At 39.1% G+C, this 16694-nt stretch overlaps 1 long non-coding RNA gene across 1 annotated transcript; it reads left to right on the top strand.

The window, feature by feature from the left end:
• The first annotated feature begins 1719 nt into the window (after positions 1–1719).
• LOC139033013 (uncharacterized) lies at positions 1720–10603 on the top strand. The gene is made up of 3 exons (XR_011485634.1): positions 1720–1804; positions 4717–4875; positions 6520–10603. It is a non-coding gene; the product is annotated as an uncharacterized lncRNA (long non-coding RNA).
• The last annotated feature ends 6091 nt before the right edge of the window (positions 10604–16694 follow it).

Raw genomic sequence — 16694 nt, 5'->3', positions numbered from 1 at the left:
TACTTCTTTTCTTATTTATTAGAAAGAAAGAAAGCAAAAGTCACTCAGTCACGTCCAGTTCTTTGCAACCCCATGACTATAGAGTCCATGGAATTCTCCAGGCCAGAATACTGGAATGGATAGCCTTTCCCTTCTCCAGGGGATCTTCCCAACCCAGGGATCAAACCCAGGTCTCCCGAATTGCAGGTGGATTCTTTACCAGCTGAGCCACCAGGGAATGTTTAAAAAAAAAAAAAAAAAAAAGAACAGATGAATTTTCTTTACTGTTTTGTGCTGTAAGATGTAAATAATACAGTTTTGAAAATATTTTTGAAAAAAATTTTTGGTCATCTTTTGACCGAACAGTGAAGTGTCTTAAGGAAGCTCTAGGCCCATCCTCTAAAGCACATTTTGCAACCTCTTAAAAATCTGTCCCTAGTTGCGGTATGAGGTAGGGAGCTCAACCTGGTGCTTTGTGACAGCCTAGAGCGGTGGGATAGGATGCAGGGAGGTTTAAGAGGGAGGGGACATATGTACGGGAGGGGACAGTCATACCTGTGGTTGATCCATGTTAATTCATGGCAGAAAGGAACACAACCTTGTAAAGCAATTTTCTTCCAATTAAAAATAAATGAAAAAATATCTATGTCCCTTTAGGATTAAAAAAAACAATACCCTTCAGGGGTCTTGATTGCAGCAGGGAATACGGGGCCCCTACCAGACTTGCCCCTCATCTTCCTTCTGAGCACTCTTCTCACCTCCCTCCCTCCTTACCTTATACTCTGACCCAGCAGGGCAGGGTGGAAGGACTGCCATTTCCCGAATGAGCCACACCTAGAATCAAGGTTCAGGGTGACACCTGCCAGCAATGCCACCCACCTCCTGGTATTCCCAGAGCCACCCCTACCCCACCTTCTTTACTGGCAGACATATACTTATCCTTCAATTCATGCTTTAATCATCATCTCCTGATAAGTTTAGATGTTCTCCCCAGGTGTCAAGACCTTGCTCACACTTTCTAGCTCTCTCTTCACTACTGGACTGTGGCCAGGTTTTTCATTTCTCTATTAAAGGGACAGTTCCTGGATTAAAAGATATTAGATAAATACCTTTGCAAACAAAATCAAATCACTGAAAACTATCCAATTCATATTGAAACTCTGACTGGGAAATAGATTGGTAAACAGTTAAGTTTCTCTGAACAGAAGGTTCTCCATTGCGGGCATAGCTAGAGTTATAACGTAACTTACTCTGTTTCACTGTACAAAATAAAATCCCCACTGTGCCTGTCAAGGTACACAGTGTCTTTTATAGTTACACTGTAAAGATTTGTTAATTCATGCAACAGGTTAGATACTTGTGCACTTTTAGAAAGGATTTGGTCATTTTCTGTGCTCTCAAAGAGGATAAAATCTAGACTAGGTATTAGCACCTTTCCAGAGAAGCTCTCCTCCTGCCTGTTCTGAAATCCCCAGCTCCAGGGTCTGGTGAAACTCCCTCACAGCTGATCATGATTCTCTGATTAAAGCCAGAATCCAGAACACATCCTCTCTATTTTGGGGTCAGTGACGATGTCCCTTGCTCTTTGGCAATTGGACTTTCTCCCCCGTGTTGGACTTCAGGACTCCAGGGCTGAGAAGTCCCCCCATTAAATATGTTTTCTTTTTCCACCAACACCCTTTCCTTCCTCCCTCCTGTATTCATTTCCTTCTGGTGTTCTAACAGAGTACAACAAACATAGCAGCTTAAAACAACACAGATGTATTCTCTTACAGTTCTGGAAGTCAGAAGTCTGAGATGTGTCTCGCTGGATTAAAAACAAAAGGTAGGCAGGCTACGTTTCTCTCTGGAGGTTCCAGGGAACCATGTGTTTCCCTTCTTTCCGGCATCTAGAGGCTATTACCCTCTCCTTGGCTCCAGGCCATCTTCTCCTCAAAGCCAGCAACTAACTGCAGATTGTATCCTTACCTTGCTTTACTCTAATCTTCTCTTATGCTTCCTTCTTCCACGTGTAAGAATTACATTGTGATTCCATCGGCCCACCTGAGTAATGCCTAATAATCTCCCTATCTCAAGCAATTTAACTTTATCAACATCTGCAAAGTCTCTTTGCCATGGCACATGACATATTCTCAGGTTCTGAGCATCAGGACATGGGACTCTTTGGGGGAGAGGGTCTTTCTGCTGTCTACCACATTCACCATTCCCATGATTATCATTTTCATGCAAATATATACAGCAATCTCATTGTTCTCCATTTTTTATCAATTAATTTATTAACTTAATGGGTATTTATTGATTGCTTTGATGACAAAAATGAGTTATAGTATCTCTGTGTGCTGTGTGCTAAGTTGCTGCAGCGATGTCTGACTTTCTGCGACCCCGTGGACTGTAGCCCCCAGGCGCCTCTGTCCATGGGGTTCTCCAGGCAAGAATACTGGAGTGGGTTGCCATTCTCTTCTCCAGGGATCTTCCTGCCGTTCTCTTCTCCAGGGGATCTTCCCGACCCAGGGATCGAACCCATGTCTCTTACGTCTCCTGCATTAGCAGCTGGATTCTTTACCTCTGGAGCCATCTGGGAAGCACTGAAGTACCTCTGCTCACAGTCTAAAACACAAAATATGCAACCAAGCAAAGAAGTATAAAATCAGGCGACAAGGGCTGTGCCTCCTTCAACTTTCCTGTCAGCCCTGGGAGGAACTTTTTTCTTTTAACATTAAAATTGTGTTTATTCTTTTTAATATACAATTTTTAAAGGTTCCACTTGGCAGGAACTTAAAAGAATTTCAGAGTACAAAGGTTTCAGAGAGGAAACAGTGCTCAGGGAGACAGGAGATTGGAAAGTTCAGGGAAGTCTCCTAAGGGCAGGTGTCTCCAGACTCTAGGATTTACCAAATAGATAAGAGAGAGGAAAAGATGCCAGACAGAGAGGACAGCAGGTTCCAAGGCTCTAGACTGTGAGAAAGTGGGTGGGACTTGGGAAACTGCTGTTAATTTGGTATCTTTAGAACAGTGCTGTCCCATAGAATTTTCTGCACAAGTGGAAATATTCTGTATCTGTGATGCTCATCGTGGCTGCCACCAGCCACAAGTGGCTTTTGGGCACTTGAGATGTGGCTAGTTGACAACAGGACCAGGTTTTTTATTTAATCTCAAATTAATTTAAATCTAAAGAGTTGCATGTGACTAGTGACTGCCATAGTATCAACACAGCTAAGCGCATAAGATATCTCCAGGGAATGAAAGGAGGCGATGAAGCTGGAGAGGTGAGTGGGGGTTAGATTACAGATGTCTTTTTTTCCTTTTTTGCTATGCAGCGAATTATGAATTTACTTTTTAGAAATGTAGTTTTTAAATGGTGTTCCATGGATATCACTGGTCCTGTGGAGGTTACTCAAAGCTGCTGTCAGGGCTGGAAGGAAATGTGGGGGAGATCCAGGAAGGCTGCATGGATGTGTGGAGGTCTGTTCCTCCTCTTCCCATCAACCATCACAGAGACTCCTCTTTTAGCTGGGCAGTGCCTTTTATCAGGTTAATATATTGGGGCTTTGTGTACAATATTAAGGAGGGAAATGACTGACTTCAGGGATGGTGGGAAATGGGATGATGGATTTGCTTTCCTGATAAGTCACTCTGGCTAGAGGTTAGATTTCAACCGTAAGGAAGGAACTGAAGGCAGAGCGAGAACTGGGAGTTGGTCCTAATAGTCTGGACAAGAGATGGTGCTGCCTAAGCTAAGTGGTTGTAGCTCAGTGGAGAGTAGGGTCAGATTAAAAGGGGGCCCATAAGAACAATTACACTCAGTATTGTAAGGAGCACGGCAGACCATTGTCTGCAGAGAGAACTGAATTAAAGCAATTTTATAGCAAAAAATAAAATAAAATAAAGGGGGCCCAGGAGGGAAATTAGACAGGCCTTGAAGAGTGATTATATACTGGGAATAAAAAAGAGGAAAGAATCTATGATCACTATGTTCGGTTTCAGCTATGGGAGAATGAGTAAATAGATGTGCCCAGGGAACACAGGAAGATGAAAAATTTAGGAGAAAAAATGAAATGAACATCCAGGACCTTGTCTGTTTACGCCTCAGGCTACTTGCTACTGAGAATATTTTTATCATGGCTAATGACACAAGGTGGGCTTCCCTGGTAGCTCAGTGGTGAAAAATTCACTTGTCAGGGCAGGAGACCTGGGTTTGATCCCTAGGTTGGGAAGATCCCCTGGAGAAAGAAATGGCGACCCACTCCAATGTTCTTGCCAGGGAAATTCCATGAACAGAGCCTATCCATTGGGGTTCCATAAGAGTCAGACAGGGCAGTGACTAAACTACAACAGTAAAGACAAATCACAAGAGAGCCTGAGCCAGGTAAGCTACAGACTGGTCTTTCCCAGCCTGAGCTGGGTTGACTGTGGATGGCACCTTGCTATGGGATGAAGGACTGGAAATGACTGAGGATATATGGTGGATGCTATAGATAGGCTGAGGCCATACCAATCAGCAACACACCAGATACGTGTTTTCCAGATGGCCCTTGGATCTTTGACACCAGAAATGCAGTTGAGAGGGCCAGGTGGAGTCCACATTTTCAACAACTCACTGGGTGATCCTCATGTACCCTGGGATTGGAAACCCACATACCTAAGGATGGTTTGCACAGACTTTCTGCCCTTAGAAAACCAGATAGAAACTCAGGTGAGGGTAGAGATTTTGAGAATTGAGTACCAAAATCATTTCAGGTACCTGGTGCAACGTGGTGGGCACACCTGTATTCACAGCAGAAGCAGAAGCAGGCCCAGTTGTGGGTCCAGCAGAACAGAACAGATGGACGCTCCCAGGGAGGATGCGGGGGAGCGACAGAGCCCTTGGTGGTGTGAGCGGAACTCACTTGTTTGCAGGTGAGCACAAATGAGGCAACCCTGGGAGCCCGTGGGAGAAATGAACTTAAAGGGAACCAGAAATCCTGCCTGAGCTGGAGGTTCAGTTGCCAAAGTAAGCATTGTTATGGTTAATGTGACCTCATCTGCATGTTTCCCCCTGGTGAAGCCAGGATGAAATCAGATTACAAGTACAGAAGAGGAAGCTGAAGTTCACAGATTTTAAGTCTGTTCATTACTTTCTTTCTTCTGTTTTTTTGGTCTTTTTCTTTTTTTAATGGTCTGAGATAATACAGCTGCTTAGTGAAGTTCTGACTCAGGTCTGCCTAACTCCAAAGCTCAAGATTTTGCTACTACGCTTCCACGTGATGCGGTTCAAAGCTCTCCTGACAACTTGAAAATAACGGCAGGGTGGGACATTCTCCAAGTTTGAACTCATTGTTTTGTTTGCTCTTAGAAAAAATTCCTCTGATGTAACTTGGGAAACTTGGAGCATTGAGTTCAGCATAATGTTTTTAAATGAGTGGACAAGAAGCTTACTCATTATTGATACAAACTGAGTACCAATACACTGTGCTTAAATTAGTTTTGCTAATTTTTCTCACAATACTCTTGAAAATTATTTATTAATTCAATTGTTATGTAAAAGGAAGACATAAGCAAAAAGGATATAGCCAGGAAGACCTTTTTTTCCCCTCAACAGTCCATAAAGTTTAAATGCTCAAATATAGTACTACAGTATGGGTTTGCAAGGCAGTCTGAATAATCTTAAAAGAAAAGAGAACCTTTGTGCTTTAAGGGATGCGAGGCAAAATCTTTTCAGTTTTATGTCAATAGTTGACTACTTTCCTGAAAACATTTTAAGATTTCTCTAGAGACAAGGCAAATCATAAGAACACTCAGTACACCTTAGTTTTGAATAAATGACTCCTCAAAGCAAAATGGTGGTTTTATTAAAGTAAAAAAAAATAAGTTGTCAAGAAAGGGACTTGTCAAGAATTTGTCAAGAATTAATGGGTACAAACTTTCATTTTGTGGTTATGAAAATGTTCTCAAATTAGACATTATGGAATTAGATGGCTGCATAATTTTGAATATACTAAAAACCACTGTTTTATATTATAATGGGATGACTTTATGTTATGTGAATTGTATTTCAGTAAGCTGTTATAAAATAAAACAGTAACCAAACGTCACAGAAAGATTTAGTCATAACACACACACACTCCACTCAAAAATGTCTGGAACTAAAATGTTTCTAATTAAAAATTAAAAGACAAGTTGATCACTGCTGAAACCTAAATTAGTTGCTTTGGAGAAATTTTTTTAATCTTAGAGACAGAGAAAAATATAAGGAGAAAAAGAAACCACAACTGAAAGAAGTTAAAAGCCTGGAAGATATAACTAAAAATAACATATAAATAACAAATTGCTAGAACAAAATATATGGGTTTTAAAATTCACATGGAAATTCAAGGGACCCAGAATAGACAAAATAATCTTGAAAAAGAAGAACAAAATTGCAAAATTCACACTTACTTCAAACCTTAGCAAAAAGCTACAGTAATCAAGACAACGTTGTACTGGTTTAAGGAAAGACATATAGATCAATGAATTACAGTTGAGAGTCCAGAAATAAACCTATTTATGTTTAATTGATTTCAGGTGAGGGAGTCAAGACACTTCAATGAGGGAAAGAATAGTCTTCCTCAAAATGGTGCTGAAGCAAGGAAATATCTACATGCAAAAAAGGAACTTGGGGACTTTCCTGGTGATCCAGGAGGAGGTTAAGACTCCGCCTGCCAATGGAGGAGACACAAGTTTCATCCCTGATCCAGGAAGACCCCACATGCCGTGGAGCAGGTAAGCCCGTGCATCACAACTACAGAGCCTGCGCGCTGGAGTCCATGAGCCCCAGCTACTGAGCCCGAGAGCTCTAACTACTGAAGCCACGCGCCTGGAGTCGTGCTCTGCAACAGGAGAAGCCACTGCAATGAGAAGCCTGCACGCCACGATGAAGACCCAGAGCAACCAAAAATTAGTTAACGTCAAAAATGAACTCGGGGCTCTATTTCACGCCATACACAAAAATTAGCTCAAAATGGGCCACAGACACAAATGAGGTCACTAAAACTACAAAAATCTTAAAACAAACCATAGGATTAAATCTTTGTGACTTTGTTCTAATCACAATTCTTTAAATATGATGCAAAAAGCTCAGCAACTACACTAAAAAGATAAATTGTATTACATCAAATTTAAAACTTTTGTGCTGCAAATGATGCCACTAAGAAACTGAAAAGGTAGCCTACAGAATGGAGAAGATATTTACAAATCATGTATCTGATAAGGAATTTTTATCTAGAATATACTAAAAACTCTAATAACCCAGCAATAGAAATACAAATAACCCAAATTAAAAAAAGCAAAAAGAATTTGAATAGACATTTCTCCAAAGAAGATATACAAATGGCTAATAAACAGATGAAAAGATACTCAACATATTAGTCATTAGGGAAATACAAGTCAAAAGCACATTTACTAGGATGACTTTAAACAATAAAAGACAATAACAAGTGTCAGTGAAGATATGGAGAAATTGGAACCTTCATACAGTGCTCGTTGGGAATGTAAAATGGTGCAGTCACTTTGGAAAATATTTTGACAGTTCCGCATAAAGTTAAATATAGTTACCCATAGTATGGCCTTCCTTGATAGTTCAGTTGGTAAAGAATCCGCCTGTAATGCAGGACACCCTGGTTTGATCCCTGGGCCAGGAAGATCCGCTGGAGAAGGGATAGGCTACCCACTCCAGTATTCCTGGGCTTCCCTTGTGGCTTAGCTGGTAAAAAAAATCTACCTGCAACACAGGAGACCTGTGTTCGATCCCTGAGTTGGGAAGATTCCCCTGCAGAACACAAAGGCTACTCCCTCCAGTATTCTGGCCTGGAGAAGTCGGTGGATTATACCTCATGGGGTCGCAAAGAATCAGACATGACTGAGTGACTTTCGCTACCAATAGTATCTAGAAATTCCTCTCTTAGCTATATATAGCTAAGAGATATGGAAACACACATCCATACAAAGATTTGTAAATCTGTGTTCACAGCAGCATTGTCCGTAATAACCTCAAATTGGAAACCATTGTGGTTTCCAATACAATGGAATAGTATATGACAATAAAAGGAATTAAGTACTGTTATACATGAGAACATAGGTTAACTTCGAAAACACCATGCTACAAGAAAGATGCCCATCACAAAAGACTGTCTATTGTATGATTTCATGTATGTCAATGTCCAGAATAGGCAGATCTATAGAGAGAGAACATAGACTAGTGAGTGCCTAGGGCCGAAGTCAGGGAGGATAGATAGTGATCGCTGAGTACAGGGTATTCTTGCCTGGGAAATCCCATGGACTGAAGAGCCTGGAGGGCTACGGCCCCTGGGGTTGCCAAAGAGTCGAACATGACTGAATGACTAAACAACAACAACAACGGGATTTTGTAGGGGGAGGATGGTGAATGTGTTCTAAAATTAGATTGTGAAGATGATCGAGAAAATCTGTATATTGAAAACATTGCATCATAACTTTACATAATTATAAATTCAAAAATACTTGTAAATTTTATGATACGCGCTATCTCTCAGTGAAGATATTAAGAAAAAGTCAAGAAAACGAATACAAATTATGCAGCTATTTCACATTCCAGAATCCCGTTAATTAAAACTGCCATGTCTTGTTACTTCTCTAGATTTCTAGGCCAGATAATAATAAACTCATGCTTACCTAGGAATTTCCTGGACATACTCTGGATGGGAACACTTTAGCTGGTTGGGGAGCCTTAGAAATTCTGATAGGCGAGTACCATCTTTTGATCAACAAAGTTGGTCAAGGGAATTATTACGTCAGAAATACTGGCTTTCTGAAAGATGAAAGCTTTCGAAACTTAATATTAGTAGGGGAAATGAATAACAGGGATTTTTGGTAGTGGGAGCAATGGAAAAGAAGTTTGCAAGGCTTGTAGGAGACAGCAGAAGAGCACGCATGATTTAGCAGGTGTTGACTGAGCACCTACTATTTACGCGAAGTTGTTAGGCACCAGAAAGACCTACAGGCTGAGTGCCTATCTTATGGAAACTTACAGTCTGGGAAAAGAAAAAAACACATTTAAGATTGTATGTCCAGTGCTGTACGGAGAGTATGCAAGGAAACTACTAACGGAGAGATCAGGAAGGCTCTCGGGAGTTGTTTTTAGGAAGGGCTCTGGATGGGGGTGAGATGGATTGCCAGGCACAGTCATCTGCCGTATGTATCCAGAGAGAAGAAAGACACGCAGACAGTGTCCAAAAAACCTCACAAAAGACTGTTCTCTCTTGAGAGACTGTGTTCAAGTTTCCTTGAGGAAGGAACTATTTTAAGAGGCAAATATCTGAGCGTGAGAAGAAACTGCCTTAACTCATTATTTCCTCCTTAAGCAGTAACATCTCAGAAGACTGCTAAAATATAGAGGAGAAGCAACATTAATCCTCATTTTCTCTTCTTTTCTCATCTCTTTTCACATTTGGGTAAATTAAACAACCAAAATTCTTTATCATAGTAGAAGTCATTTTTTTATATATGTGTATATATGTATATATCTTTTACTTTGCACAAAATTTTACATTTCTTTAAAAATCTGTTTCAAACATACATAAAGAGAACAATCTAATGAAATTCCATCTTCCTGCCAAAAAAGAGAACATACTTCATATATACTTTATATATTCTGTCAGTATTTGTCTTCTGCTTCTTCAACTCTAGATGGTTTTTCTATTCACCATGATCAATGCTATGTTTCTTTCATGTATTTTCACAGTTCTTGAAATATTTCTGAAAAACTTTCTCTTTGCCTCAGTTTCATAACTAAAAAATTACTGGGTTAGACTAGAAATGATCTCTACATGTCTTTTCCCTTTAATATCATTAAATTCAGAGCTATCTTCAACCTTGTAATAACTGCTTGAATCCACCAGATGTCAATGCAACATAGCAACCTATTTTTTTTGTCATTTAAGCCACTTGAATCCTAGATTTAAAATCAGAGGATTAATGGCAATAGTAATTTTCCTTTGTGTTATGTAAATTTAGTAAAAGATAAATGTAAAGTAATCCTGTTTAAAAAGACCATAAATAAACCTGTTCTGCTTCAAAGACTGGAAGCTTAACTCTATTAGAGGTACTATTTTTTTCCAGAGGTTTCCTCTTCTCATTGTTTAAGTTTAAACATTCATGTCCTATTCTACAAATCAACACTTGTAGGCTATTTCCTATCAGATAAGCAAGTGGCAAAAACACTTGAAAATCAGTTATTCATCCACTGTGGGTTTGTATGCTCAGTCATGGCCGACTCTGCAACCCCATGGATTGTAGCCCACCAGGCTCCTCTGTCCATGGAATTTTCAAGGCAAGAATAGGCGTGGGTTGCCATTTCCTTCTCCAGGGGATTGTCCCAACCCAGGGATCAACCTGAGTCTCCTGTATTGGCAGGTGGATTCTTTACCACTAGCACCATCTGAGAAGCCCACTAAATAATAGTTTACCATTTGGTTTGTTTAAGAGAAATTTGTTTAATATGATCAGAGTTAATGGTCTTGCCAAAAAAGTATAATGTTTAAATTATATATTGTATGAAATTATTTATTAAATTAATTTAGTAATCTACTCTATGACATATTTTAATTCCTTTATGATAAATTATTATTCGCAGATAAACATAAACATAGTATTCTTTCCCTTCCTTGAAAAAAGAAATGATAATAAAAATAATTATAAATATAGAATGCTATCATGTTTAAAATCAGAATGCTGGAAATAGTAGTTAAATTTTTTTTTCATTAAACTTTCAAGTGAGGTAGTGTGAGAATTACTGATATTTCAGTTTAGTTTTTTTTTCTTTTATTAGTTGGAGGCTAATTACTTTACAATATTGTAGTGGTTTTTGCCATACATTGACATGAATCAGCCATGGATTTACATGTGTTTCCCATCCTGACCCCCCTCCCACCTCCCTCCCCATCCCATCCCTCTGGGTCTTCCCATTGCACCAGCCCTGAGCACTTGTCTCATGCATCCAACCTGGGCTGGTGATCTGTTTCACACTTGATAAGATACATGTTTCAATGCTATTCTCTCAGATCATCCCACCCTCGCCTTCTCCCACAGAGTCCAAAAGTCTATTCTATACATCTGTGTCTCTTTTTCTGTCTTGTGTATAGGGTTATCGTTACTATCTTTCTAAATTCCATATATATACGTTAGTATACTGTATTGGTGTTTATCTTTCTGGCTTACTTCACTCTGTATAATGGGCTCCAGTTTCATCCATCTCATTAGAACTGATTAAAATGTATTCCTTTTAATGGCTGAGTAATATTCCATTGTGTATATGTACCATAGCTTTTTTATCCATTCATCTGCTGATGAGCATCTAGGTTGCTTCCATGTCCTAGCTATTATAAACAGTGCTGTGATGAACATTGGGGTACACGTGTCTCTTTCAGTTTAGTTTTTTTAAAGAAAATTCTACCCTTTTACTTGTTTTGTTGTTTAGTCACTAAATTGTTCCAACTCTCTGCAAGATCATGGACTGCAGCGAACCAGGCTTCCCTGTCTTTCACTATCTTCTGGAGTTTGCTCAAACTTATGTCCATTGATTGAGTCAGTGATGCCATCCCACCATGTTGCCTCTTTCTCCTCCTGCCCCCAATCTTTTCTAGCATCAAGGTCTTTTCCAAAGAGTTAAATCTTTGCATCAGGTGGCCAAAGTACTGGAGCTTCAGGTTTGGCATCAGTCTTTCCAATCAATAGTCTAAGTTGATTTCCTTTAGGATTGAAAAGTTTGATCTTGCTGTCCAAGGAACTCTCAAAGTGTCTTCTTCAACACCGCAATTTGAAAGCATCAGTTCTTCAGTGCCCAGCCTTCTTTATGGTCCAACTCTCACATCTGTACCTGACTCCCGGAAAAACCACAACTTTGACTAGATGGACCTTTGTTCATAAAGTAATGTCTCTGCTTTTTAATACGCTATCTAGGCTGGTCATAGCTTGTGTACCATTACAAACAGCATGCTCAATGTTTGCACATCACACACACACACACAGACATACACACACATACATGGCACATAGTTTTTCCTAAACAGAAACTGTGAAAGCCAGTTAAAGCCCATCGCTGGAGAGAATAATACTATTCACTTCTCAGTTCCCTAAATAGCAATGATCTGGGTTGCAACAGAAGGGGGGGCAGATCACTGGAGGTAACTATTAATAATTCAAATGAAAGTTTCACTTCACATTAATTACTGAAAAATTTATATTATAATCTCAATTTTAAACTGCTGATAAGAAAGTCTTCAATTTAAAATGACAGATTTCCAGTTAAGGTCAAAATAGTAACCTATATTCACTGAGATTACTTTCTATCTGCTTCAACAAATCTAAATCTCTAATTTTACATTCTTTTTGTAGCTAATTCATTACTTAAAAAAAGCTCATCAATTTGACAAAATGACACATTCTATTTACAAATACATTGTTGTTTGAACTTTCATACAGAGACTCAGTTTTTACCCAGCAACTGTGTTGTGGAAAGCTTCCTTCTTCCTGATAAGCGACATAGCTTGTAACACTCCTGTAATTTTACATCACTTTCTCGCACTTAACTTGTATGAGATTTCTAGGAAGTCACGATAAGATTCAGAAATCTAAGCTTTTTCTTAAAAACTATATAGTTCTATTTCATATTTTAGATATACTTGGAACAGTGAACATGTGATACTGACAGTCCCCAAGCCTAACACAAGAAAGAAAGGTACATATGCTTTAGTCATTTCCTTCCGCAGGGAACTCCTCCTTCCAGAAATGGTTTGCAAAGGCTTTTTTTTGTGGTTATGAATGTTTACATTTGGGGAAAAAGGTAACTGGAGAGGCAGGCCTGGAGGATTGCAGTCTGAGGTGGAATCGTGTTCCAGACACTCCTCACTGGCGTGTCCTTTGAGAAGTTACTCCTGAGGACTAAACAGCTGCCTAGTGAAAGTTTTAGATAAAAATTTCAGGAAAGCTCAAGGAATAGTATTAAGCCTATGTGAAAATGACAGTTGTATTTATAAATTACTCATTTATATCTTACTTGTTGAAAAATATTTGAGTTATCAAAAAACAAAAGAAAAAGAAACAGAGAAGAATAGTGGTTATGGGGGGCTGCAGAATGGGCAAACTGGGAAGATGTTGGTCAAAGGATCCACACATGCAGTTAGAAGGTAAGTTCTGGAGATCTAACAGCCCAGCATTGTGGTTACAGTCAGCAATACTGTATCATCCACTTCAAGGCTGCTAAAAGACTGGATTATAAATGTTTTCAACCCCAAAATTAAATAATAACTACGTGATGTGATCAAGGTATTAGCTAATACCAGGATGATAACCATATTGCAATATATAAATGTGTCAAATCAACATATTGTACTCTCTAAACTTACACAATATTATACGTCAATTGTGGGCTTCCTTGGTGGTTCAGATGGTAAAGAATCTGCCTGCAATACAGGAGACGTGGGTTCGATCCCTGGGTTGGGAAGATCCCCTGGGGAAGGGATTGGCTACCCACTCGAGTATTCTTGCCTGGAGAATTCCATGGACAGAGGAGCCCACAGAGTCACACAGAGTAGGACACGACTGAGTTACTAGCACACACTTGTCAATTATATCTAAATGTTAGAAATGAAGACAAAAAGGAAAAGTAGGAAGGAAATCAGTAGTGAACTAAAGTAGTGTCAAGTTTTATGAAAACTCAGTTAATACAAAGGAGAGAGCAAAGGCCATCTTCTGCTAGCAAATTATCTTGTAACAGAAAATTAATGTAAACAAGAGTGAATGTGATTTAAACCTGATTTAATATAACTATTTATCGTGATATATGTTATACATATGTATAGTAGCAATATATATATATGTCTATTCTATATATATGTATCTGTTTATACTCCATCTTACCTTAATTGCTATCTAGTCATTTAAATTCATAAAGTTGTCATATCTTTAGAACAATTTAAAGAAACTTTATATATAGTAAAGTGTATCACTGCAGGACATTTGGAAAGTATTTCGCCTTGGAGTACAGACTGAAGCAGGGCAAAGGCTAATAGCGTTTTGCCAAGAGAATGCACTGGTCATAGCAAACACCCTCTTCCAACAACACAAGAGAAGACTCTACACATGGACATCGCCAGATGGTCAACACCGAAATCATATTGAATATATTCTTTGCAGGCAAAGATGGAGAAGCTCTATACAGTCAGCAAAAACAAGACCAGGAGCTGACTGTGGCTCAGATCATGAACTCCTTATTGCCAAATTCAGACTTAAATTGAAGAAAGTAGGGAAAACCACTAGACCATTCAGGCATTACCTAAATCAAATCCCTAATGATTCTACAGTGGAAGTGAAAAATAGATTGAAGGGACTAGATCTGATAGACAGAGTGCCTGATGGACTATGGACGGAGGTTTGTGACATTGTACAGGAGGCAGGGAGCAAGACCATCCCCAAGAAAAAGAAATGCAAAAATGCAAAATGGCTGTCTGAGGAGGCCTTACAAATAGCTCTAAAAAGAAGAGAAGCCAAAATCAAAGGAGAAAAGGAAAGATGTACCCATTTGAATGCAGAGTTCCAAAGAACAGCAAGGAGAGATAAGAAAGCCTTCCTCAGTGATCAGTGCAAAAAAATAGAGGAAAACAATAGAATGGGAAAGACCAGAGATCTCTTCAAGAAAATTAGAGACACCAAGGGAACATTTCATGCAAAGATGGGCTCAATAAAGGACAGAAATTGTATGGACCTAATAGAAGCAGAAAATATTAAGAAAAGGTGGAAAGAACACACACAAGAACTGTACAAAAAAGATATTCATAACCCACATAATCACAGTGGTGTGATTACTCACTTAGAGCCAGACATCCTGGAGTGTGAAGTCAAGTGGGCCTTAGGAAGCATCACTATGAACAAAGCTAATGGAGGCAAGGGAATTCCAATTGAGTTATTTCAAATCTTAAAAGATGATGCTGTGAAAGTGCTGCACTCAATATGCCAACAAAATTGGAAAACTCAGCAGTGGCCACAGGACTGGAAAAGGTCAGTTTTCATTCCAATCCCAAAGAAAGGCAATGACAAAGAATACTCAAACTACCACACAATTACACTCATTTCACATGTGAGCAAAGTAATGTTCAAAATTCTCCAAGCCAGGCTTCAACAGTATGTGAACTGTGAACTTCCAGATGTTCAAGTTGGTTTTAGAAAAGGCAGAGTAACCAGACATCAAATTGCCAATATAGACTGGATCATCAAAAAAGCAAGAGTTCCAGAGAAACATCTATCTCTGCTTTATTAACAATCCCAAAGTCTTTGACTGTGTGGATCACTATAAACTGTGGAAAATTCTTCAAGAGATGGGAATACCAGACCACCTGACCTGCCGCTTGCAAAACCTGTATGCAGGTCAGGAAGCAACAGTTAGAACTGGACAAGGAACAACAGACTGGTTCCAAATAGGAAAAGGAGTATGTCAAGGCTGTATACTGTCACCCTGCTTATTTAACTTATATGCCGAGTACATCATGAGAAATGCTGGGCTGGAAGAAGCACAAGCTGGAATCAAGATTGCCAGGAGAAATATCAATAACCTCAGATACGCAGATGACACCACCCTTATGGCAGAAAGTGAAGAAGAACTAAAGAGCCTCTTGATGAAAGTGAAAGAGGAGAGTGGACAAAGTTGTCTTAAAGCTCAACTTTCAGAAAACTAAGATCATGACATCTGGTCCCATTACTTCATGGCAAATTTATAGAGAAACAGTGGAAACAGTGCCAGACTTCATTTTTCTGGGTTCCAAAATCACTGCAGATGGTGACTGCAGCCATGAAATTAAGACACTTACTCCTGGGAAGAAAAGTTGTGACCAACCTAGACAGCATATTAAAAAGCAGAGACATTACTTTGCCAACAAAGGTCCATCTAGTCCAAGCTATGGTTTTCCCAGTAGTCATGTACGGATGTGAAAGTTGGACTATAAAGAAAGCTGAGCACCGAAGAATTGATGCCTTTGAACTGTGGTGTTGGAGAAGACTCTTGAGAGTCCCTTGGTTTGCAAGGAGATCCAACCAGTCCATCCTAAAGATCAGTCCTGGGTGTTCATTGGAAGGACTGATGTTGAAGCTGAAACTTCAGTACTTTGGCCACCTGATGCGAAGAGCTGACTCATTTGAAAAGACCCTGATGCTGGGAAAGATTGAAGATGGGAGAAGGGAATGACAGAGGATGAGATGGTTGGATGGCATCACCGACTCAATGGACATGAGTTTGAGTAAACTCCAGGAGTTGTTGATGGACACTGGCGTGCTGCAGTCCATGGGGTCTCAAAGTGTCAGACATGACTGAGTGACTGAACTGAACTGAATGAAGAAAATAAAAATGATACTTACCAGTATTGTGGTTTATTTTTAAATGTTTATTTTAATAATTATACATATATGCATTCAAATATATGTTTGAATCTTTGTATATGATATACATATATAATGTTTACATTAAGATTATATACATTTATGTCATATGTACATTGTATGTATGATGTGCATATGATGTAAATGTGTAATGTTTTATCATAAATTGAATGTAAATTTAATGTAAATGAAAATGAATTTTCATCAGTTTTATCACAAAAAGCTTCCAATTCTTTAAATATGCTTCAGAAGCATCATTTCAACAGTGGAATAATAGTCTATGAAATTCATGACATAAA

This window comes from Odocoileus virginianus, chromosome 34, assembly GCF_023699985.2.
Source record: "Odocoileus virginianus isolate 20LAN1187 ecotype Illinois chromosome 34, Ovbor_1.2, whole genome shotgun sequence".
Taxonomy (NCBI): domain Eukaryota; kingdom Metazoa; phylum Chordata; class Mammalia; order Artiodactyla; family Cervidae; genus Odocoileus; species Odocoileus virginianus.
This window is presented reverse-complemented; position numbering and strand designations above follow the sequence as displayed.